The following is a 23,491-nucleotide window of genomic DNA, read 5'->3' on the forward strand; positions in this document are numbered from 1 at the left end:
AAAAAAATTAAAAAAAAAAAAAAGAATGATTTAAAAAAAAAAAAAAAGAAAGTGAAAAGACAACCACGATATGGGAGCAAATATTTGCAAATCATATATTTTATAAAAGACTTGTATGAAGAATATATAAATAATTCATATGACTCAATAATAAAAAGACAATTAAAATATCAAATCTAGGGGTGCCTGGGTGGCTCCATCTGTTGGGAGTCTGCTTTTGGCTCAGGTCATGATCCCAGGGTCCTGGGATCCAGTCACGTGTCAGACTCTTGCTTTGTCCTCTGCCTCTGCCTCTCTTTGTCTCTCATGAATAATATAAAAAAGTAAAATCTTTAAAAAAATAAAAAATAAAAAAAATAAAATATCAAATCTACCAGCTGGATCAGTCGGTAGAGCATGTGACTCTTTTTCTTTTTTTTAAGATTTCATTTATTCATTCGACAGAATGAGAGAGAGAGAGCACAAGCAGGGAGAGTGGGAGAAGGAGAAACAGGCTGCCCACTGCACAAGGAGCCCAATGCGGGGCTCGATCCCAGGACCCTAGGACCATGACCCAAGCCGAAGGCAGATGCTCAACTGACCAAGCCACCCAGGTGCCCCCCCTTTTTTCCTAAACAAACACAAGTTTATTTCATTATATTTTAACTTATTTATTTTTTTCAATATTTTTATTTAAATTCAATTCATTAACATATAATGTTTTATTGGTTTCAGAGGTACAGGTCTGTGATTCATCAGTTTTATATAATACCCAGTGCTCATTACATCACATGCCTTCCTTAATGTCCATCACCCAGTTATCCCGTCCCTTCACCCTCCTCCCCTCCAGCAACCCTCAGTTTGTTTCCTATGATTAAGAGTTTGTCTTATGGTTTGTCTCCCTCTCTGATGTTATCTTGTTTTATTTTTTCCTCTCTTCCCCTATGATCCTCTGTTTTGTTTCTTAAATTCCACATATGAGTGAGATCATATGATAATTATCTTTCTCTGATTGACTTCTTTCACTTAGCATAATACCCTCTAGTTCCATCCATGTCGTTGCAAATGGGAAGTTTTCATTTTTTGATGACTGTGTAATATTCCATCATTTATGTATACCATATCTTCTTTATCCATTCATCTGTCAATGGCCATCTGGGTTCTTTCCATATTTTGGCTATCGTGGACATTGCTGCTATAAACTTTGGGTGCAGGTGCCCCTTCGGATCACTACATTTGTCTCTTTGGGGTAAACACTCAGTAGTGCAATTTTTGGGGAGTAGAGTAGCTCTATTTTCAACTTTTTGAGGAACCTCCATACTGTTTTCCACAGTGGCTACACCAGCTTGCATTCCCACCAGCAGTGTAAGAGGGCTCCCCTTTCTCCACATCCTTGCCAACATCTCTGGTCTCCTGGCTTGTTAATTTTAGCCATTCTGACAGGTGTGAGGTGGTATCTCATTGTGGTTTTGATTTGCATTTCCCTGATACCGAGAGATGTAGAGCATTTTTTCACGGGTCTGTTGGCCATTTGGATGTCTTCTTTGAGAAGAGCATGTGACTTTTGATTAAGGCTGTGAGTTGGAGCCCCACATTGGGGATAGAGATTACATTAAAAATTTTAAGGGTCACCTGGGTGGCTCAGTTGGTTAAGCAACCGACTCTTGGTTTCAGCTCAGGTCATGTTCTCGGGGTTTTGAGATCAAGCCCTGCATCAGGCTCTGAACTCAGCAGGGAGTCAGCTTCAGATTCTGTCTCTCCCTCTCCCTCTGTCCCTCCTCTTTCCTCAAGCTCTCTTAAATAAATAAATCTTTGAAGATTTTTTTTTTTTTACAGCCTTGAGGTCTTTTATTTTCTTTACGTTTATCATGCCATGAATTCATAGGGAATGTGTTCCAGCAGTTCAGGTTCCTTTCCATTGGTTCTCACAAAATGTGTTTCTCTGGGTGGGGCAGGCTGGGGGTTCAGTTGAACCCAAGTACCTAAGTCTTTGGCTTCCTTCTTTTTCTGATCATTTTATTTTACATGTTTCAGGAAGCTATTTTGGCTTTTTGAGTTTTTAATATGCTCAAAGCATACACTAATTCTCTTGGCAAAAATCTTGCCCTTAACTTGTTTGTTTACAGCAATGCCAACAGCATGTTGAGTAACATTGTAGACTCTTCCAGTTTTGCCATGGTAACATTTGTGGGGCCTTCCTTTTTGAACACTGCCCATTCCTTTGATGTCCCCAATATCACCTTTCTTGTAGATTCCCATGTATGTGGCCAAAGGAACAACTCCATGTTTTCTAAAAGGCCTAGAGAACATATAGCAGGTACTTTTCCTCTTTCCCTTTGTGTTAGTCATTTTGGTGAATTACTGGAAGATGGCAGTTCCGGAGGAAAGGAAAGCAGAATTTTTTTTAAATAAAATATAAATGGGTTACTTTGGTGACTCAATGGTTAACTGACTGACTCTTGGTTTAAGCTCAGGTCATGATCTCAGGATCATGGGGTCTAGCCCCAAGTCATTGGGCTCTGTGTTCAGAGGGGAACCAGCTAGAGATTCTCTCTCTCCTTCTCCCCCAATGCTCTCTCTAAAATAATAAATAAATAAATTTTTAAAATAATAAATAAAATAAAAATAAAACATTAAATATTTTAAGATTTTTAATTAAAAAAATTAAAATGGGCAAAGAGGAGCACCTGGCTGGTTTTGGTAGAACATGCGACTCTTGGTGTCAGGATCATGAATTAGAGCTCCATGTTGGGGGTGGAGATTACTTGAAAAAAAATTAAAAACAAAATAAAATGAATTAAAGTGAGCAATGAATTTATTCTTCATAGCCCCAAAGTGGAAATAACCCAAATGTCCATCATTTGATGAATTAATAAACAAAATGTGGTATTCACAAATGATGGAATATTAATCAGTCATGAAAAGGAATGAAATGCTGATATATACTGCAATATGGACAAATTTTGAAAACACGCTAAGTGAAAGAAGCCAATCACAGAAGGCATACATCGTATGACTCTTTTTGTGTGAGATGTTCAGAATAGGCAAATCCTCAAATAGTCCCTTTGAGACAGAAAGCTGATTAGTGATTGCCAAGAACCATGACACGGATGGAGTGGGAGAGAACTAGTAATGCGTGCAGTGTTTCTTTGGGGAGCGATGAAATGTTCTGGAATTAGATAGTGGTGATGGTTGCACAACTTTGTGGGATACTAAAACTCACCAAACTGTACGCTTTAAGTCGGTGAATTGTACAGTATATGAATTAAATCTCAATATAGCTATTTCTTTAAAAAGGAAGCAAGGATGAGCAAAGAAACTGGTGAACATGAGGGTATACCTAAAAACATACACAACACCACCTAAATAAGGGATTAAAAGTATGTTAGAAGTATAACAAACAATCACTGGGGTTGTATGCTTCCACAGGCGCACATGGAATAATTTTAATTTCAAAAAGGTTAAGGACTGCAGTTGATTAAAACATATTGAATATATAAAAAAAGTCATGAGTTCAGAATAATTTTTTAGACAGGAAATAGTCCTGGAGATAGCCAGGCCATCAACTTATTCCTCTGAAAATTGTTAATTATAGGGAAAGAACTAAACATTTCTGCTTTTCTAATATAAATAGAATTTCAGTATAACCTAATATACCCGTGGATAAGGGAAAGTGTTTCAGTACAGAAGAATACTAGCTAGGGCTGGAACTAGGGTAAGGTGAGTCAAGTGCCTAAGGTAGAAAATTTAAGGAGGCACTCACCTAGCCTGATTCTTGTTAACAAATGCAGGAGTGTCCAAATTAGAATATTGTTTCAGTCATTAGTGAAATAACTGATTCAGGCACTGGTCATTAATGCTGTTAAAACAACTATAAGAAAAACTGATAGGAAATGTGTAAAAATCAGGTTGTCACCATCCAAACCCAATGATCAATCTTAACGTCACAAAAAGTGAGACAACCAACATCACATGTCTCCTGATGTGGGTACAGAAACTATATAGCACCACTCAATAAGAATTCTCAGGAAAAAAATTTTGAGTCATAATGCAATCAAACCGGGGCACCTGGCTGGCTCAGTCAGTGGAGTATGTGACTCTTGATCTTGGGGTTGTGAGTTTGAGCCCCACATTGGGTGTAGAGATTACTTAAAAATAAAATAATTAAATAATAATAATAATGCAATCAAATTTTATTTTTTTTAAAGATTTTATTTATTTATTTGACACAGAGAGAGAGACAGCCAGTGAGAAAGGGAACACAGGCAGGGGGAGTGAGAGAGGAAGAAGCAGGCTCCCAGCAGAGAAGCCCGATGTGGGGCTCGATCCCAGAACTCTGGGATCACGCCCTGAGCTGAAGGCAGACGCTTAACGACTGAACCACCCAGATGCCCCTGCAATCAAACTTTTAAAACTGACCCCTAGTCCACAGGAAATACTGAGCATAAAAGATGCAGTCCACAAGGAAGCAATATACAAGATCTCAAAGGAGGGACTTTATATTAGACTCTAATTTCATCAGCAAGTCAATGAAAGGAAAAGTAGAAGGGGAGGGTACTGTTCTAGATTAAGAGAAACATAAGACTTGAAAGACTTATGAGAAACACAAGAGACATAACAACCAAATAAAATGGATCCTGTTTGATCTTGATTCTAAACAGAAATTACAAAAAGAATTTTTTATACAATCGAGGAAATTTGAGTATGGCTTGGTAATTGAATAATATTAAATAATTACTTGCATTTTGTTAGATGTGATAATGGCATTGTGGTCATGCAAGAAAATATTTGGAGATTTCTTTTTGAGTTGCATAGTGAAGTGTTTAGAAGTGAATTGTACAATGTCTGGGATTTGCTTTAAAATACTCCAGCAAAAAACATAACAAGGGGGAAGGTGTAGATGAAACAAGTCTATGGTTAAGTGAAGCTAGGGGATGGACACATGGGTTTTGTAATACTTTCTAGTTTGGGGCATGTTTGGAAAGTTTCACAATAAAAATCCTGAAAATATGGGTTCACCATTATTGAGCTAAATTCCACTGCATAGTATGTATCCTAGAGCAGCTCTTACAGCTATGCACGTGTTCAAGAGTGAGTTGTGCTTTGTAAAATGAAAATTGGAGATGAGTTCAATGCCTTTGAACAAAAGAAGAGATAAATAGGGTGAAGTGTGAGCAGCCATACCCCATTCCTCCTAGTTAACAAAATCCTGATTTTATTTATCCCTCACAGAAGTATTTTGTGAATGCAGTGTGATGGATCCAGGGCGTGCGTTGGAATCTCATTTCTTCTCACCAGTAATTGATGCAGTGGTGAGCAGGCAACAACTTTGCCAATGAGAATGAAGGGAAATTTTGGTGAGAGTCTAGGGAACTTCCACCACACTTCATTGATTCCAAGACACACAATCTTTCTTTCATTTCTGAAATTGCCGGGCTTCTCACAATTGATGGCATCTCATAAGCACTGTCATTGGATGGCTGGTGTAATGTTTGTCAACCCTGCATGTGTACAAACATGATCAGAAAACCTACCCTTTGTGATATCTGGTAAGATCCAGAAAGTACTAGAATCACAACTTGCAGAATGTGTCTTCTTGAGACAAGAGTGGCATACTCTGTGAGGACATACTGCACTATCAGCATTCCTTATGCCACAGAGGGTAACATTTTGGGGGAAAACACGGACATGGAAGGCGCTGATTTGAAAAGTGATTTAGAGTGGAACTCTGGTGAAAAGATACCCTGAAAATATCCTTAACCAATTTAATTCATTTCTATTTTCCTATTTTGTATACTCAAGAGTAATATATAATTTTAAAAAATTTATGTCTGGGGGGACCTGGGTGGCTCAGTCCTTAAACATCTGCTTCAGCTCAGGTCATGATCCCAGCGTTCTGGTTTCCCTGCTCAGAGGGGAAACTGCTTCTCCCTCTCCCACTCTGCCTTCTGTGTTCCCTCTCTTGCTGCCTCTCTCTCTGTCAAATAAATAAAATCTTTAAAAAAAATAAAAGATAAAAAATTTTATGCCTAAGTTTTAAAGGGCTATTTTTAAAAGTATAAAACAAAAATTCTAAGAGATAAGAAAGTATTGTTGGTTTAAGTGTTGGAATTTTGGGTTTTTTAGTAGTTAAAAATATGTGTGCCTTACAATTGATGGTATGTGGTACCTACCTATCTGTTAGAGAATAAGCTAGAAAATGGAAATTCTTCTTTGCTTCCCTTCCTCCCCTTCCTGCTTTGGATTCTGCCAGGCAAGGGCACAGCTGTGGCAGTTATCTTGGGACCACCAGGGGAAGACAAAAAGGAACAGTGTAAAATACACTCTATAGTTTAATATAAATATATATTTTGTATATTTTAACATATATTTTATATAAATATAAACATATTTTATATGAATACTATGTATTTTATAAATACATATTTCAATATAAAGATATGATGTTGGGTAAAAAAAAGGAAGTTTCAGAATAATATCTGTGCAATACTTATATAAAGTTGAATGATTAATAATGTGTTCTTTATATGTTTTAAACATGGACTAGAAGGATACCTACTATCTTTAGCATAGTGGCTTTCACTGGGAAGGGAGTAAGGGAAATGCAATCAGGAAGGGAATATAAGCTGGATTCATCTGTACCGATAATGATTTACATATTTTTCAAAAGAATTTCCAAAGCAAATATGGCAAATATAAATTTTGTTAAACCTGAGTGGTAAATAAACTTGTCATATTCTTCATTTTTTGTTTGTGAAATATCTCATAATTATGATGATGATAAAAAACCCTACTTAATTTTCCCATGTTTATAATTAAAATAATTTCAAAATCATATTTTAGAGCATAATAACAGTCACATACATTTTTTCTTCACTTGTAAATTAGAAATGTCCACTGGAGATGGCGCCAAAGAGTCATGAAAAACACTAGGCTATAAGACAATAATTCTGTTAAAGGTACTAGATAAAATTGTGAAAATCCCATGTATACCATCAAGACTTCTATCAACAATATCTTGTATTTGCATATTAGTGGCTCAGAAATAATGATAAAGACACAAATCTAAATGCCAACAAACTTTGTAGGACACCTCCAGAAGGAACAAAGAACTTCCTTCAGGAAGGCTTGGGATGAGAAGAGACTACCCAACTCAATATATTGTTTCTAAGCCTTTGCCAAAGGATTTCTATTGGTCAGGGTCTAACCAAGAAAACAGAAACCCCTCTAAGCATTGAAAACAGGGGAGAAAACCCCAGAGGGAACCTGATGCAGGAAATTGAATGGAGGAGCCAAGAAACCTGGCAAGGCAGTGAGGCAACTCAACCCTTAGCAAGAACGGGACACCACTACTGCCTCCTGCTGGAGCAAGAGGGGGAGAGAAAGGAAGCAGGAGGTGTTCATGGAGTCATTGAGCAAATCCAGAACTACCGTGAGCCTATTGAGGGATGAAGCCTTTGTCAGAAAGCCGACCACCTGAAGGGTGCCTGGGTGGCTTGGTCAGCTAAAGTATCCGCCTTCAGTTCAGGTCAGGATCCCAGAGTCATGTTATCGAGCCCTGCATCAGGCTCCCTGCTCAGCAGGGAGTCTGTTTCTCCCTTTGTCTGCTGCTCCCTCCCCTTGTGCTCTCTCTGGTTCTCTGTCAAGTAAATAAATAAAATCTTTTAAAAGGAAAAAAGAAAAAGAAAGGCAGACTATCTGAGGCAGAGAAGGAGTGGGGAAACACCCCTGGTTTCTCCCTTCCTCTTGCCTTCCTATTTCCCAATGATGCCTCCCATTGTCTGGACTTAGCCAGAAGTCAGCTGACCTGGGAGCCTGGGAACAGCCTCTAGGAGTCAGCCCCCTGATACAGAGCAGAGCAGAGCAAGGGCAAAAATGAGATCTGAGGGCAGAGAGGATCCATGCCACTAGTTGTAAACTTAATTAATTACAGTTAAATTTTCTTGTTTCTCATATTTCTTCTTAAAATGGTTCTCGGGTGCCTGGGTGGCTAAGTCAGTTAAGCATCTGCCTTCAGCGCAGGTCATGATTCCAGAGTCTCAGGATGCAGTCCCCCATGGGGCTCCCTGCTCAGTGGGGAGCCTGCTTCTCGCTCTGACTCTCCCCCATCTCATTCTTTCTCTCTTTTGCTCTCTCCCTCTCAAATAAATAAATAAAATCTTTTTTAAAAATTAAAAAAATAAAATAAAATGGTTATCAACTCCTGTATACTTAAATAAAATAAAATGGCTATCAACTCCTGTATGCCCAATTTAGGGAGTGGGAAGGAGAGACACGGGATGTCAGTTGAATCTGAATTTCAGATAAACAATGCAATATTTGGAACATATTTATAACAAAAAAATTTTAGTATTTATCTGAAATTCAAATTTAACTGGAGTTCCTTTCTTAAAATTGTATCTTATACACTGCATACCATATACCAAGTATAACTCTAAATGAAACACTTTAAAAACAAAACTAACTTATATATCCAACTATGCAAAACCCAGAACTTATCCTAACTTGTACATCTGTAAGACAGTAGGAAAGACTATTTCACAAAATTGGATAATGCCTCTGTGCTCCAAACATTCTGGTGACATAGCCTTTGGATGGATACAGGGCCAGACACAGTAAAGCAAGTGAGGCACTGACTTTGGGTGCAAAATTTAATGGAGTGCCAAAAAACTTGGTAAGTAATCAAGATAAATAATGTGTTTATATGATATTTTAAATAAAAATGAATACAAAGAATCCACAAAGAGCAAAATATCAAAAAATTTTATATGGGGGCGCCTGGGTGGCACAGCGGTTAAGCGTCTGCCTTCGGCTCAGGGCGTGATCCCGGGGTTATGGGATCGAGCCCCCACGTCAGGCTCCTCCACTATGAGCCTGCTTCTTCCTCTCCCACTCCCCCTGCTTATGTTCCCTCTCTCGCTGGCTGTCTCTATCTCTGTCAAATAAATAAATAAAATCTTTTAAAAAAATTTTATATGACAGGATCAGCAACAGTGCTGTGCTGAGACACATAGAAACCTGAGGCAAAAGGAAAGATCAGTTTTTACTTACTTTAAACCTGTCTTTACTTAAATATTAATATACCACTCATCATGAATATATTAATTCCCAATTTTAAAAAATATTGGCTTAAAATATTATTTGTCTTGATTACTGAATTTTTTGGCATTTCCTTAAATTTTCCACCTGAAGAGAGTGTTCAGCACTGTTTGGATCCAATTCAGGGTCACACAAAATTCACCAGATTTGGATCAAATGATTACTGGCACACTTTAAACTAGCCAATAGTTTTGCCTTAGAAGCTTGATTTGAATAGCCAGTGAATGAAAAGTGAAACTGGGATGGGAGCTTGATGTCCATCCTTGTGGATGTTACTGCTTTGGCAAAATGGATAGAAATTTTCACATCTTTGTAATATTTCTTGGTAATTATGTATTCACTGTGATGAATTTGTTGCAAAATATTTTATATTTTCCACCAGAAACTTGATTATGGGAATAACACTGGATTTAGCCCTTTGTATCCTAAAAGAAAAAAAGCCATATCTAGAGTCCAAGAACTCTTCTCAAGTTCCAGTTCTGACACTTACTAACTGAACAAGTTGATTTATTGATTTACTTCCTGGAGCCTCAATTTCCTCACCCATAAAATGAGTTTGAATACCCATATTACAACAATGTTGAGGACGAAAAGAAACAATCATTGCAAAACCTCTTTATGAAACTGTAAAAGACCGTTCAAAAGTGTTAATACTCCTAATACACTGAGGAATTCTCATCTTTGGGGGGGAGGGGCAAAGGGTCAGGGAGAAAGAATCTAAAGTAGATTCTTTCCACACTGGATGTGGAGCCTAATGTGGGGCTCGATTTCACACCCTGAGATCATGACCTGAGCTGAAATCAAGAGTCAGATGCTTAACCAACTGAGCCACTCAGATGCCCCAGAATTCTCATTACCTTAAAGTCATGCTGCATTCATAGATATTGGCATGCTTGCTAAGCATCAATATCATGATGATATTTAAAGACAGTATTTGGAGATTACAACTGAGGTGATGGAGAGGGGATTCATATCAAGAGATTGTTTCCATAGTGCAAGAGAAGATTTGAAAATTGCTCATACAGTCTGTGGCAGTCAGGAACATCTTGAGAAAATGATGCCCGTGTTTCCTGGGAAGGAAATGGCATTGGCTACAAAGGAGGGTGTATATGGGACGGAAGCTGAAAAGGGATTACAGGAAGGTCATGAAGGGTCTTAAAAGTCATTTTAAGGAGTTTGGAATTGGTGCTAAAAGCAATGAAGTGTTTGAAATGAATGTGGACATGATCAGATTAGCATAAAAAACCTATCTCTGGCTAAATGAAAGCATTCTGGAAGGGGAAAGACTGGTTGACAATTTTGCTGTGGCACTTGTTTCAGTTAGAGGTGATGACTTGGGAATAGAATGGCAGTGAAAATGAAAGGATCCATCATATGAAGGTGGTAGAATCCACAGACCTTGGTTGGTTGGTTAAACCAGATGGGGAATGAAGAATTGGGAGATGGTGTTTCAGTTATCTATTCCTACACCCTCAAATTTAGCAGTTTAAAAGAATAACTTGTACATCCAATGCAAAAAATGAGGTGGGGGGGGTGTCTGGGTAGCTCAGTCAATTAAGGGTCTGACTTTTAATTTTAGCTGAGGTCGTGATCTCAGGGTCATGAGATTGAGCTCTGTGTGGGGCTCTGAGCTGGGTGTGGAACCTGCTTAGGATTCCTTCTCTCCCTCTCCATCTGCTTCCCCCACCAAAAAAAAAATTTTTTTTTCATTTTTTTTTTTTTTGGAGAGAAAGCACATTTGCTTGAGAGGGAGGGGATGGGGGTGCAGAAGGGCAGAGGGGAAAGGGAGAGAGAAAACATCAAGCAGGCTCCACACCCAGCACAGAGTTAGGCCCAGGGCTCAATTTCACGACCCTAAGATCATGACCCGAACTGAAATCAAGAGTCAGACACTTAACTGACTGAGCCACCCAGGCATCCTTTAAAAATAAAATCTTAAAAAAAAAATGTTAGAATTAGAAATTGGTAATGATTGTACAACTTCATGAATTTACTAGAAATCACAGAATTGCACACTTTACAAGGGTGAATTACATGGTATTTTAATTATATGTTTATTTTTTTAAAGATTTTATTTATTTATTTGTCAGAGAGAGAGAGAGAGAGCACAAGCAGGGGGAGTGGCAGGCAGAGGGAGAAGCAGGCTCCCCATTGTGCAAGGGGCCTAATGTGGGACTTGATCCCAGGGACCCAGAGATCATGACCTGAGCTGAAGGCAGATGCTCAACCAACTGAGCCATCCAGGCACCCCTATATCTTAATTTTTGAAATTATATTTTAAAAATGCGATAACAATGCCTTACTATTTTTTGCCATTCTGGGGGTTGACTGAGCTGTTTTTCTACTGCATATGATATTAGCTAGAATCACTCATGTGACTACATTGAGCTGGCAGTTGAGTTGAGTTGGAAGGTTCAAGAAGGCTTCATTCTTGGGGTGCCTGGGTGGCTCAGTCAGTTGAGTGTCTAACTCTTGGTTTCAGCTGAGGTCATGATCTCTGTGTCCTGGGATCAAGCCAGGTGTCAGGCTCCAGGCTCAGCATGGAGTCTGTTTGGGATCCTTTCCCTTTCCCTCTCCCTCCCCCTTTGCCCCTCTCCCAGCTCACACATACACTCTCTCTCTCTCTCAAATAAATAAATAAATAAAATCTTTAAGAAAAAAAGACGACTTCATTCTTATGTCTGGAACCTTAGTGCTGGCTGTCAGTTGGGGCATCTTGAGTCTCCTTCACGTGGTCTCTCTCCAGCAGGACAGCCTGAGCTTCCTTATACCTTGGTGACTGAGAACAAGAGAGGAAAAGTGGAAGCTGCCATACTTTTGAAGGACTAGGCCCCAAATTGGCTCAGCATCACTTCTGCATTCTGTTGGTCAGAGCAAGTCCCAGCTCAGTTACAAAGGGAGAGGAAGAGCAGCATGTGCATATTGGGACAGGAGTAACTGCAGACAACTATCTTTGCAGACAGTCTTGCACAAGTGACAAGGACCACATCCAGTTTGAGACACTGTTCACTAGCTGGAGGGGAAGTGCAGTGCCAAGACTGGTGACAGAACAGAGTCCCACTGAGATTTTCCACCACTCACCACTTTTTTTTTTTAAGATTTTATTTTTTTAAGTAATCTCTACATACAACATGGGGCACAAACCCACAACCTCAAGATCAAGGGCCTCATGCTGTACTGACTGAGTCAGCAGGTACCCCCCACTTCTGAATTAATGCCTTTCCATCACTGATGTCACCCTATCAGTATTAGATACCTGCCAATACTGAAAGTTGAAAGAAGAGACCCAAGATGTCTTCAGTGTAGGAAATTCTAGAATCTTTAAAGCTGAATGTGGTGGTTAAGATAATAGTCACTTACTTGTCTTGTGACTTGGGAACGTGGGTTAACATCTATGCTTCAGTTTCCTTATCTACAAAATGAGGAACAAGAACAAAAAAGTGATCACCCATGAGGAACTGAAAAATGACTCTGCTGACATCTAGGCCCCACTAAGAAAATAAAAACAATTCTTCATAGTAGAATGTTCCCAAATGGCCATAAACAATCACAGAATATGAACAATGTTCAGAGAAGTTTACACCATGACTGGGTTTGGAACAAGACAAAAACAAAATCCTCCACAACTGTAAAAATGAGGGAACACCCCCTTCTTCTAACATGAGTGATGCTGCCCCTTGACCAATGACCACTCTGGCCTTGCTTTAATCCTCCTGCTTCCTAAATAAAAATTAAGACACTTAATTCCTGAACTGCCTGTTTCCTGAGTGAATCTAATTCTAAATTGCCCTCTCCACCTGCCTAATCTCTCTTTAAAATCATCCAGCTCAAGTCCAAATTATTTAAAAGGTTCCTCCTAATTCCCTTTTATTGAGAGGCTCCTTCCTTAAGCAAGATCAGTAAGCACTTCAGGCATCTTTTTATGTGAGCTCTAACATGTTGGGGAGAAAGACTTTACTCTACCCTTCAGCGTTCTTCTAGCTGGACTAAGAATCAAACTGAGATGAGTAACATGAGGCTTATATGAGCTAAGGAAAGGGGTAGGGGTCTGAAGATACAAAGAGAGAAAAAGACCATTAGCAGGAAGGTGGGAGGAGATGTTTGGAAAATAAAGTTTGTCCTATGCCAAAGTGATCCATCTTGGGGCAGCCTGTCCTTGGCCCCTACAAACATATACATCAAAAGACATATTAGAATATCCATATTAGCCTTATTCAATACAGACAAAATACCCAAATACTGAACAATAAAATGAGCACATAAATTACAGAATAATTCACATAATGGAACATTACATAACGAGAAAATGAGCTACAAACTCAACAAACATGGATGAATCTCATATTGTTGAACAAAAGAAGCTAGACTCCAAGGAAAATAGACTGTATGGGGATGCTTGGGTGGCCCAGTAGTTAAGCGTCCAACTCTTGATTTCAGCTGAGGTCATTAGCTCAAGCTTGTGGGACTGAGCCCCGCAATGGCTCCATGCTCAGCAGAGAGTCTGCTTGAGATTCTCTCCTTCTCCCTTTGTCCTTCCCCCCACTCTTGCATGCTCTCTCACTCGAAAATAAATAAATAAGGTGCACCTGAGTGGCTCAGTCGGTTAAGTGTCAGCCTTCAGCTCAGGTTGTGGTCCTGGGGTCCTGGGATCGAGCCCTGAATCAGGCTCCTTGGTCAGTGGGGAGCCTGTTTCTCCGGTTTCCTCTGCCCCCTTCCCTGTTCATGCTCTCTCTCATTTGTGCTCTCTTTCTCTCAAGTAAATAAATAAATTATTTAAAAATAAAATAAATAAATCTTTTAAAAATACATATATGCACTGTATGATCCATTTGTATTAAATTGAATACAGGTGAAACTAATCCATGGTGTTAGCCATCAGTATAGTGACTACACTTGTGGAGAAATGTAGGAGGCATGGGGGGGCCTCTAGTTGCAAGTAGTTGTCCTTTCTCTGGGGGCTAGTTAAGTGGATATGTTGAAAATTCAATAAACTGTACTTATGATTTGTGCACTTTTCTATGTGAACGTTAATGTGAATAAAAAAGGTGTTTTTTTTTTTAAAGTGGGCAACCACTTGAAAGGGACATAGGAGCCTACCTGAAAACGCTCCCCATTAATAAAGCTGAAACAATTTCGGCAACAAAATAACTTAATATTGGATTATAAACACAATCATGAGTCCATACTCATAAAATTTATGATTAAATAAGTAACTAAATGGGGGAGAACAGTTAAACCTCCGTTAGAGAAGATTATCTACATACATACTCCTCACTGTAGGAGGTAGAGTTTAAAACATCCTCCACTCCCCAACCTGAGTGTGAACTGCATTTAATGACTCACTTCCAAAGAGTACAGTGTGGAGGTTAACTTTACAGTGGAGAAGCCTGGCAGACCCTACCTGAGCCAGGTGATCAAAGTTAATATTATCATTTGCTAGCATGTACTCTTCATTTGATGTGATGGGAATGGCAAGTCCCCGCTGGTTTTCCTCCTAAAAACCCATAATCCTAGTCTAACAGTAATTGGACTCAAAGGGTGCTGCACTTGGGGTGCATCGAATTGAACATAACCCAAAGAAGTGTGGAAAGCAAAGAACTTTTTTTTCAAAAAAAGAGAGAGAGAATGCACAGAAGGAGAAGCAGATGCCCTGCTGACCAGAGAGCCTGATGCAGGACTCAATCCAAGGACCCTGAGATCATGACGGAGCTGAAGGCAGACACTTAACCAACTGAGCCACCCAGGCACTCCAAAAGCAAAGAACTTTTTATTACTTGTTACACATAAGGAGATAGATAGTTCTCAAAGCACTGTCTTCCCATGGATTAGTACAAGATGCTCTTAGTCACTGTATTAGCGGGCAGGGCAGGTAGCTTGCATATACATTAAGGAACTTATACATATTCTATTACTTTGCTCTTTGCTTCAACTATGCTTGTCTAACACATTAACATGCTAGTGCATATAGGTATGTTTCAAAAAATGGCAGAAAACCCCGCCTATAGGAGGACATCTTAGTATTATAATGAGCTAAAAGCAACTTCAAGACAACTCGGGGAAAAAATAATAATAATAACAAATAAATAAATAAATAATGGTGCTCTTGGCTGGCTCAGTTAATAGAACATGCAGCTCTTGATCTCGGGGTTGTAAGTTCAAGCTCCATGTTGGGTATAGAGAGTACCTAAAAATAAAATCTTTTTGGGGGCACCTGGGTGGTTCAGTCAATTAAGTGTCCAACTCTTGATTTTGGCCCAGGTCATGATCACAGGGTTGTGAAACCAAGCCCTGTGCCAGGCTCTGTGCTGGGTGTGGAGCCTGCTTAAGATTCTCCCTCTCCTCTAATAACAATAATAATAATAATAATAATGATAATAAATAATACAATGCTAAAAAAATAAAAAGACAACTCAGTGGGGCTTCTGCATAGATCCTCAGCTCCAGTACCGCTCAAACTCGCTCATGTAAGGGGCTATTAGGTGAAACACCTAGCTGGGTAGTCTCCTTACCTGGAACTGCTGGTTCAGCAAAGCAAAACATACTCCTTCCCTGCTTTTGTCCCTTCCCCCTCCTCCCTTCTACTGAGAGCTTTTAGACCTCTGATCTAAGTAACTCCCCTGCTGCATCCTAGCCAACTGGGGCATCGGTGTCCTGAGAAGGTAGACCCTGCTGATTGAAGGCCTGTGAAGTCATGTTAGCCGGTGTCCTGGTGCCACTTTGGTCCTCTGTAGATCTTTTCCATTAAGAGACTTGGAATCTAAAATACACCTTTACTCTTTATGTTAAAGATTTCATTAGGTATATTTGGTAATTGTATCTCTAGGGTAGTGCTGATTAACTACTTGTTCCACAGGTTGCTTTGAAAGATAAAGCAGGCAATTCTATCCCTGGAGGCTAGGCTTACATGTTCCTCGTTTGGTGCAGCTGTGCCTGGGGACCATGTGACTCTTTCTCTTCTGAATTGACAAGATGTATGTCTGGGTGCCAGCTTCATGAACATGAACAAAATAAATCAAATGTGCGTTCTTCAATAATCCTGACTGGTACTCCTTAAAGCTGTCAAACTCATCAAGGACAAGAAAAATCTGAGAAACTATCACAGTCAAGACTACCCTAAGAGGACATAATGAATGTAATGTGGTGTCTTGACAGAATGCTGGAACAGAATGGGACATTGGGGAAAATTGGTGAGATTAAAAAATAATGGTAATGTACCAATCAAGGTTATTTCTTAGATGCGACAGATGTACCAGATATTTAGTCAAAATTTAAGATGCTCACAACACGGGAAACTAGGTGAGGAGTATACAGGAACTCTTATCATCTTTACAATTTTTCTGTAAATATAAAACTGTTCTAAAATAAAATGTTTTGTTTTTAAAAGGGAACTGCAACAGTGCCTTCTCACAGAATTGGGAGAAATCAGTGAAAGCGTACAGGCCAAGTGCACGGCTCAATGCTTAGCACACAGGTGTCAGGTCTTATTATTGTGATTTTACGTAAAACGCGTGAGGAAAGTTCTGACACTTAAGAATTTTAAAGAGGATAAGCAAAAGTAATCGCGTACAGACCCCTCCCGGGTTACCCAGCATACGCCCACAGTCCCGAGTGAGCCCCGGTCCGGTCGGCCGCGCACGCATACGCATACGCTGCCGGGGGCGGGGCGCTCGGGGCACGCCAGCGTGGGGCGGGGCCAGCCGCAGTTCCCACACCCGCGGCGGCCCCCGGAAGTGGTGTGTACCGGGATGCCGTAGAGCGGAAGCTGTGTCTGGCGGGAGACAGTGGGGCTACCCGGCCTGAGGCACTGCCTCTTGTTGCTAGACAACGCGAACTAGCCTTCGTCACTTCCTCAGCCCGCGGTCTGTCCACTCACCAGGGCCGGAACCCAGGGGCCCGGAGCCGGAGTGGACTCGTCTTCCGAGGTCCAGGACCGCAGCCAACTCGGCAGCTGGAGTCGAGGCCACGCCACCTACGGGGAAGAACCTAAGCTGGGGTGGGAAGATGGCTGCAGACAAGCCTGCAGGTGAGGCGCCCATGACCCCTATGCTGAAGCGGTGGTACACGCAAGGGTGGGCCGAGCCTGGCGCTGAGTCGGTGGGGACTAGGGGTGGGGACCCGAGGGCGACTTTAATTTGGGTGTGCATTTCTCTCCCTCGGCCGTCCCAAATGTGAGTCTTTGGGTCCCAAAGCGATAGGTGGTGGTGGTGGTTATCATCTAAATGCAGTATGAAGACTCTACTGACCGCCTTTGCCTCACTCTCCAGAATACCTGACTTAAATTTATTTAACCACTTAGCAGGCTTTTCGGTTTTCCGTTGGGGAAGGCAGAACAAGTAAAGTTCACCCTGGAGCACACAGCTGCCTTCTGTTCCCTGGCTCAGGATAAGACTCACCTGGGCTGTTTCGCCCCACGTAAGCCTGCCGCTGGTCAGGGATGTCCTATGTAATTAGCTTTGTAAAAACTACTTGTTTAGGCGTAAAATTAGAGTGTCTCTCTTCGTTCTGTGCTCTCAAATATCTTGCGTTTAGAACCTATTTTCCCGTAGTTCCCCAAGGTTAATTAATTTAATCCCGATTATTTTCTTTATGGATTACTGCTCCATTCCTAGAATATTCTCTATTAGGGTATGTAAAATTCTTTCCTGCCTAACTCTGGGACGGTCTGCCATATGTGTCTTGTAAGAAGTTAATGTACTCTGTGGCATCTCAGTTATGTTGGGAGAACTTAACTGACAGATCTTAGAAGTGGTTAACACTTAAGACTTTTTGCAGTGAAATTTTAAAAAAAGAAAAGACAATCTCTATATTCTGTAGGTTTTGATCTCAGTATCTGACAGATGGACTTGAAATGAAAGTGAGCCAATCCTAGTATAGGTACAGATTAATAAAATGGTTGAAAGATCTCTTCAGTAAACTGAGAAGAAAAACAGTAGAGAAAAGGNATGAAAGTGAGCCAATCCTATTATAGGTACAGATTAATAAAATGGTTGAAAGATCTCTTCAGTAAACTGAGAAGAAAAACAGTAGAGAAAAGGTTTACAAAGTGAGGATAATAGAGTATGCTATAGAAGTTTAGGTAGGCCGGTCACAGAAAGGCTAGGGTGAGGTGATATTTGAGCAGATACCCGCATGAAATGAAGGAGAGAGCCATATGGAATGGGTAGGATGTATAAGGAGAATGTCCCAGGCGGGAAATGAGCATGGCTTGTCCAAGGGTGGACCAAGGGGACCAACATCTTCCTTCTTAATTGAAGGCAGTAGCTGTTTCCCAGATTTACCAGTCCTACTTTCCCTTATCTTTTGCACTTGCTTGGAATGACTTTTTTAGGCCTAAAGCCCATCTAGTTTTCAAGTCCTGCCTCAAGTCATAAAGCATTCTTCTACTTGTTTATTCACTTACAAAGATTATCAGGCACTGCCTTGGATATTGAAGAAATGGAATTAACACACTCCCTGCCTTTGAGGACCTACTGCTCAGTTTGTGAGAAACAACATAGTGGCACATCCATTTGGTAGTATGGATGTGATATAGCCATGTAACATAGCTATGTAATATGTGTAGTGGAGGAATAAGGTCTAGGGCGATTTGGGACTGTGTCTTTGGTGGAAGTTTATAGGCCCTGTTGTAGGAAATTCTTATCTAGGTAATGTTAAATTTGTATTAAGTAGATGACTGTTTAATGTGGTTCCTTTGAATCTCTCTTCCTCTCCATCCCCATTTCACCTGCTGTGATTCTAGCCTTTATCTCTTAATGTGGTCTGTTTCATATTAAGCAGCCTTCTGACTGGTGTTTGTTCTCCTCCTATCCAGTCCGTTCTTCTCACTGCTTTTTATTTCTGAAACACTAATTGGAACATACCATTCCCATGCCTGTAAACTTTCTAAGATTGTACCATCTTGTGTGCGTCAAATCCTCACTCTTTAATGTCATTTGTGAAACTTCACAGTCTGTTTCCAGCTTTCTATATCAACATACCTCGCTCTTCACACCAGAAATGACTCTCTTGAAAAGCATTGTGTTCTTTTGAGCTACTGAGTGCTAAGAAAGAAGAGAAAGTGGTATCTTCCTCTCTCTTCTCAATCTGGTAAACACTCTCTTCATTCATAAGTCTAGTTTATATGCTGCTTCATCTCTGAGCTCCTGAGCTCAGAGTCCTTGTCTTGGAGGGTATTGTGTGCTTATTCTTAATTAGGTAAGAAAAGAGACCCATGAAAGCATTTAAGAAAGTAAGTGACCTGATCACAATGTGGGAGGGGGTAGATTTAAGTGAAAGAAGACTGGAAGCCAGAGAATAGCTAAAGCCAGCTAATGTTGTGATGCTAATTTATTCAGTAAATATTTACCCATGGGCTGCTTTGCCAGGCACTAACATAATCTCTGTAGTCATGAAGCTGATAGTATGAAAGACGGATAAACATTTAAACAGAACGAAATGTGATTTTTAAGTTGTGATAAATATTGTGAAGAAAAGGAAAATGAATAGGACAGAGGATAACTGAGAGCAAGGACCCTGTTTTGAATAATTTGGTTAGAAAAGGAAGGGCTCTCTTAGAGGTAACATTGGAACGTAGGCCCTAAATATGAAGAGCCAGCCATGTGGGGAAAAAATGATCCAGGTAAGAAGAGCAACAAATGTACAGACCCCTTGGAAAATGTTTAAAGAGAGTGAGAAGACCCCTTGAATATAAGCACCTCGAAGAAAGCTACTTTTATCTGTGTTAGTCTTGCTCTTATCTCCAGTGCCTAGAACAATGGTGGGCATATAGTCAATACGTTTATAGCATAAGTGAGCAAAGGAACAAAGAGATGAATTCAGTTGTCTCAGAGGCTGGCTTATGTCAGTTTGAGTTCAATGTCAGGAAGCCATTGGGAGAGTCCAGCAGTAGCATCATGTGACCTGATTTATGTTTTAACTGAGCTAGGTGAGAACTGATGAAGAGGTAGAAGCAAGGGGTTCTAAAACCAGATAGCCTGGGTTCATCCTAGCTCTGCCACGTGGTATCCGTGTGACCTTGGGCAAATTTTCTTTTTTAAAGTAGGCTCCACGCCCAGCATGGAGCCCAATGGAGGGCTTGAACTTGGTGACTCTGAGATTAAGACCTGAGCTGAGATCAAGAGTCAGACGCTTGAGGTGCCTGAGTGGTTCAGTTGGTTAAGTGTCCAACTCTTAATTTCAGCTCATGTCGTGATCTCAGGGTTGTGAGATCAAGCCCCATGTGGGGCTCTGTGCTCAGCAGGGAATCTGCTTGAGATTCTCTCCATGCCCCTCTCCCATACTCACTTGCTCACATGCTTTCAAATAAATATATAAATGAGCCAGACGCTTAACCAGCTGAGCTACCCATGCACCCCTTGGTTAAACGTTAAGACCCTTTTTAAGCCTCAGCTTTCCTGTGTGTAAAATGAGAATGATAGCAGTATCTGTGTCTCAAGATTAGTAAAGGGTTAAAATGACATCATCTCAGTCCCTGATTTTTTTTTTTTAAATGTGGGCTAATATTACTTTGGGCTAAGTGGTAGGATGGCAAGGAGAGGCAGATAGGAGAAATGTTTGGGGAGTCAGACTGGCAGAATTTGTGACTAATTGCATGTAGTAGGTGAGCAGAAAACCTTGCTCCTTAGGAAAGTTTCTTAGTTGAACCTCAGTTTCTTCATGGTAAGATGGGTGTCCTAACAGTTTTCTAACATTTTTTTAAAGATTTTCTTTTTAGGTGATCTCTGTACCCAACATGGGGCACAGAATTACAACCCCGAGACCAAGAGGCACATGCTGTACCAACTGAGCCAGCTAGGCGCCTCCTAACTTACTAATAGCATTTTTTTTCATTTATTAATTTTTTCTTTTTTTAAAGATTTCATCCATTTATTTGACAGAGACAGAGAGAAGAGAGCAAGTGCAAGTAGGAGGAGTTGCAGAGGTAGAGGGAGAAACAGGCTCCCCACTGAGCAGGTAGCCCTATGTAGTGCTTGATCCAGGACCCTGGGATCCTGACCTGAGCTGAAGGCAGATGCTTAACTGGCTAAGCCACCCAGGTGTCCCTTTTTTTTTTAGTTTATTTTTATTTTTATTTTTTTAAAGATTTTACTTATTTATTTGAGAGAGAGAGAGCACGAGCAGAGGGAGGGGCAGAGGGAGAAGCAGACACCCTGCTTGGGCTCAGTCCTAGGACCCTGAGATCATGACCTGAGCCAAAGGCAGACGCCCAACCAACTGAGCCACCAGGTGCTCTTTTTTTTTTTTTTTTCAAGATTTTATTCATTTGGGGAGGGTGGGGTAGAGGGTGGGAGCAGAAGGAGAGGGAGAAAGAATCTGAAGCCGACTCTGCCTGATATGGGGCTCAATCCCACAACTGCAAGATCATGACCTGAGCTGAAACCAATAGTCGGGCATTCAACCAATTGAGCCACCCAGGTGCCCCCAGTAGTATTTTAATTTATTTATCTCATAGAGTTGTAGCTTGTGTGTATCAACTGAGGTAAGGTGTATTATTTAGCTCACATCCTCTGAGAAGCAGAACCCAATTAAAGTGCTTTTTATTTGGAAGGTGCAAACTCAGGATAGTAAAAGTTAGAGAGAGAAGAAAGTAAGAGAAAGGAAGGTGCAGTACATGACATACCTTGCTCCTGTTTCACCTTGAGCTAAGAGACAGAGCAGGTCACTTGCATAAGGGATTTTTCTGAAGGGGTTTCAAGAAGAAACTATACTTCAGAATAGTTCATAAGAGAGAGAAAAAAGGGATGATTTATCTGTCCAGTGTCCTTCCATTTCCTGTTTCCAATTGGTAAGGACTCACTCCATGGGAAACAAATTTACCTGTGCTTCTGGATTGTGTGGCTTCTCAATGACTAATCTGCCAGCAGTTCTCACACTCTGATTTGTATTTCAACCAAATTGTAGAGGGAGGGTGCGCGGGAGACCAACCAAAGACAGATTGAAGAAGCAGTGGGAGATTCACAAGGTCAATATCCCTATATTACATATAAAAGTTATGTGAAACTGGTTGCATTTTTGACTAAGGAAGTACCAACAGTATTTTAGGATGATTTATTTGACTTTATTTTTTATCGTTATCTGAAAGGAGAAAATGGCTGGAGTTAGGATACAAAATCCGAGGTTTGAATTTATCTGAGAATTTGAATTGTGAGCCTGGCTGTAGTAGGCTTAATAGGAAAAGGTTGATAATATTATGAATAAAGGAGAGATAGGACCTGATGAATAGTAGGAAATCAGAAGAGTACTTACAGATGGCTTTGAAATTTTGAGCCAGGATGTCCATAAAAATGATAAGAACAGCAAACAAATGGGAAAATTTTAAGGCAAGGCTATTTTTATTTTATTAACACCCGAAACTGATGATTATTATTAAATGTATAAGGTAAAAAGTATTAAATTCTCTGTTGCCTCTACCCAGTCTCTGCCTCCAGGTAGCTTATTCTGGGTTTCTGTGTTCTTCCAGACTTTTCCTGTGCCTACCCAAGCTCATATTGACTTAAAAGTATATATGCGCAAGGGGCTCTTGGGTGGCTCAGTTGGTTAAGTTTCAGACTCTTGGTTTTGGCTCAAGTCGTGATCTCATGGGTTGTGGGATCGAGTCCTGTTCCGTGCTCAGGGCAGAGTCTGCTTGAGTTTCTTTCCCCTTCCCTATCCTTCCCCCTCTGCTCCTCTGCATGCATGCACGTGCACTCTCTCTCTTTTTCAAATAAAATCTTAAAAAAATATATATATATGCACAGATGAGGAAATAAACTATGCAGTACTGTCCTACCATTTGCTTTCTTCAGGGTCCAGTAAGGAATCTGTGCATATTTGATATTTTTTCAACTTTGTATTACAAATGATTTCAAACATCCAAAGAATTGAAAAAATGAGCATCCATATCCCATCACTTAGTTTAATGATTGTTACATTTTGCCATATTTACCTCCTCTATCTCTAGCTACAGCTTTCAGTATTGAATCATTTCTAAATAACTTATAGACACTTCATCTCTAAATATTTCACCGTGCATCTTTTTTAAAAATTTTATTTATTGTTTTGACAGAGAGAGAGAGCACAAGCGGGGAGCAGGAGAGGGAGAAGCAGGCTCCCCACTGAGCAGGGAGCCCAACATGTGGCTCCATCCTGGGACCTGAGATCATGACCTAAGCTGAAAGCAGATGCTTAACCGACTAAGCCATCCAGGCGTCCCTGACCATGCATTTTTTAAAAATAAGGTCATTTACCTATATAACTATTGTCATACTTTAGAAAATTAATATTTGAATATATTAAATTTACCAGTTGTCCCAAAAATGCTATTTAAAGGCTAAAAGAAGCTGTGCTTATCTGGCGAAGTATCAGTTAAAAGATAATAGTAAGTTAAAAAGATGAAAAGTATGGGGCGCCTGGGTGGCTCAGTCGTTAAGCGTCT

General features: G+C 40.3%; 1 long non-coding RNA gene and 1 pseudogene across 1 annotated transcript in view; both read right to left on the reverse strand.

The window, feature by feature from the left end:
* The window catches only part of LOC117802578, a 24,529-nt gene extending 7,817 nt beyond the window's left edge, over nt 1–16,712 (reverse strand). Inside the window, exons 1-2 of the long non-coding RNA XR_004625940.1 lie at nt 16,650–16,712; nt 12,439–12,490 (exon numbers count right to left, since the gene is read on the reverse strand). This is a non-coding gene — a long non-coding RNA (uncharacterized LOC117802578). The remainder of the gene's footprint in view (nt 1–12,438; nt 12,491–16,649) is intronic.
* On the reverse strand, nt 1,799–2,346 carry LOC109489582 (annotated as a pseudogene).
* Nucleotides 16,713–23,491: the final 6,779 nt, after the last annotated feature.

The sequence above is a fragment of the Ailuropoda melanoleuca genome, chromosome 6 (genome assembly GCF_002007445.2).
Source record: "Ailuropoda melanoleuca isolate Jingjing chromosome 6, ASM200744v2, whole genome shotgun sequence".
Classification (NCBI taxonomy): domain Eukaryota; kingdom Metazoa; phylum Chordata; class Mammalia; order Carnivora; family Ursidae; genus Ailuropoda; species Ailuropoda melanoleuca.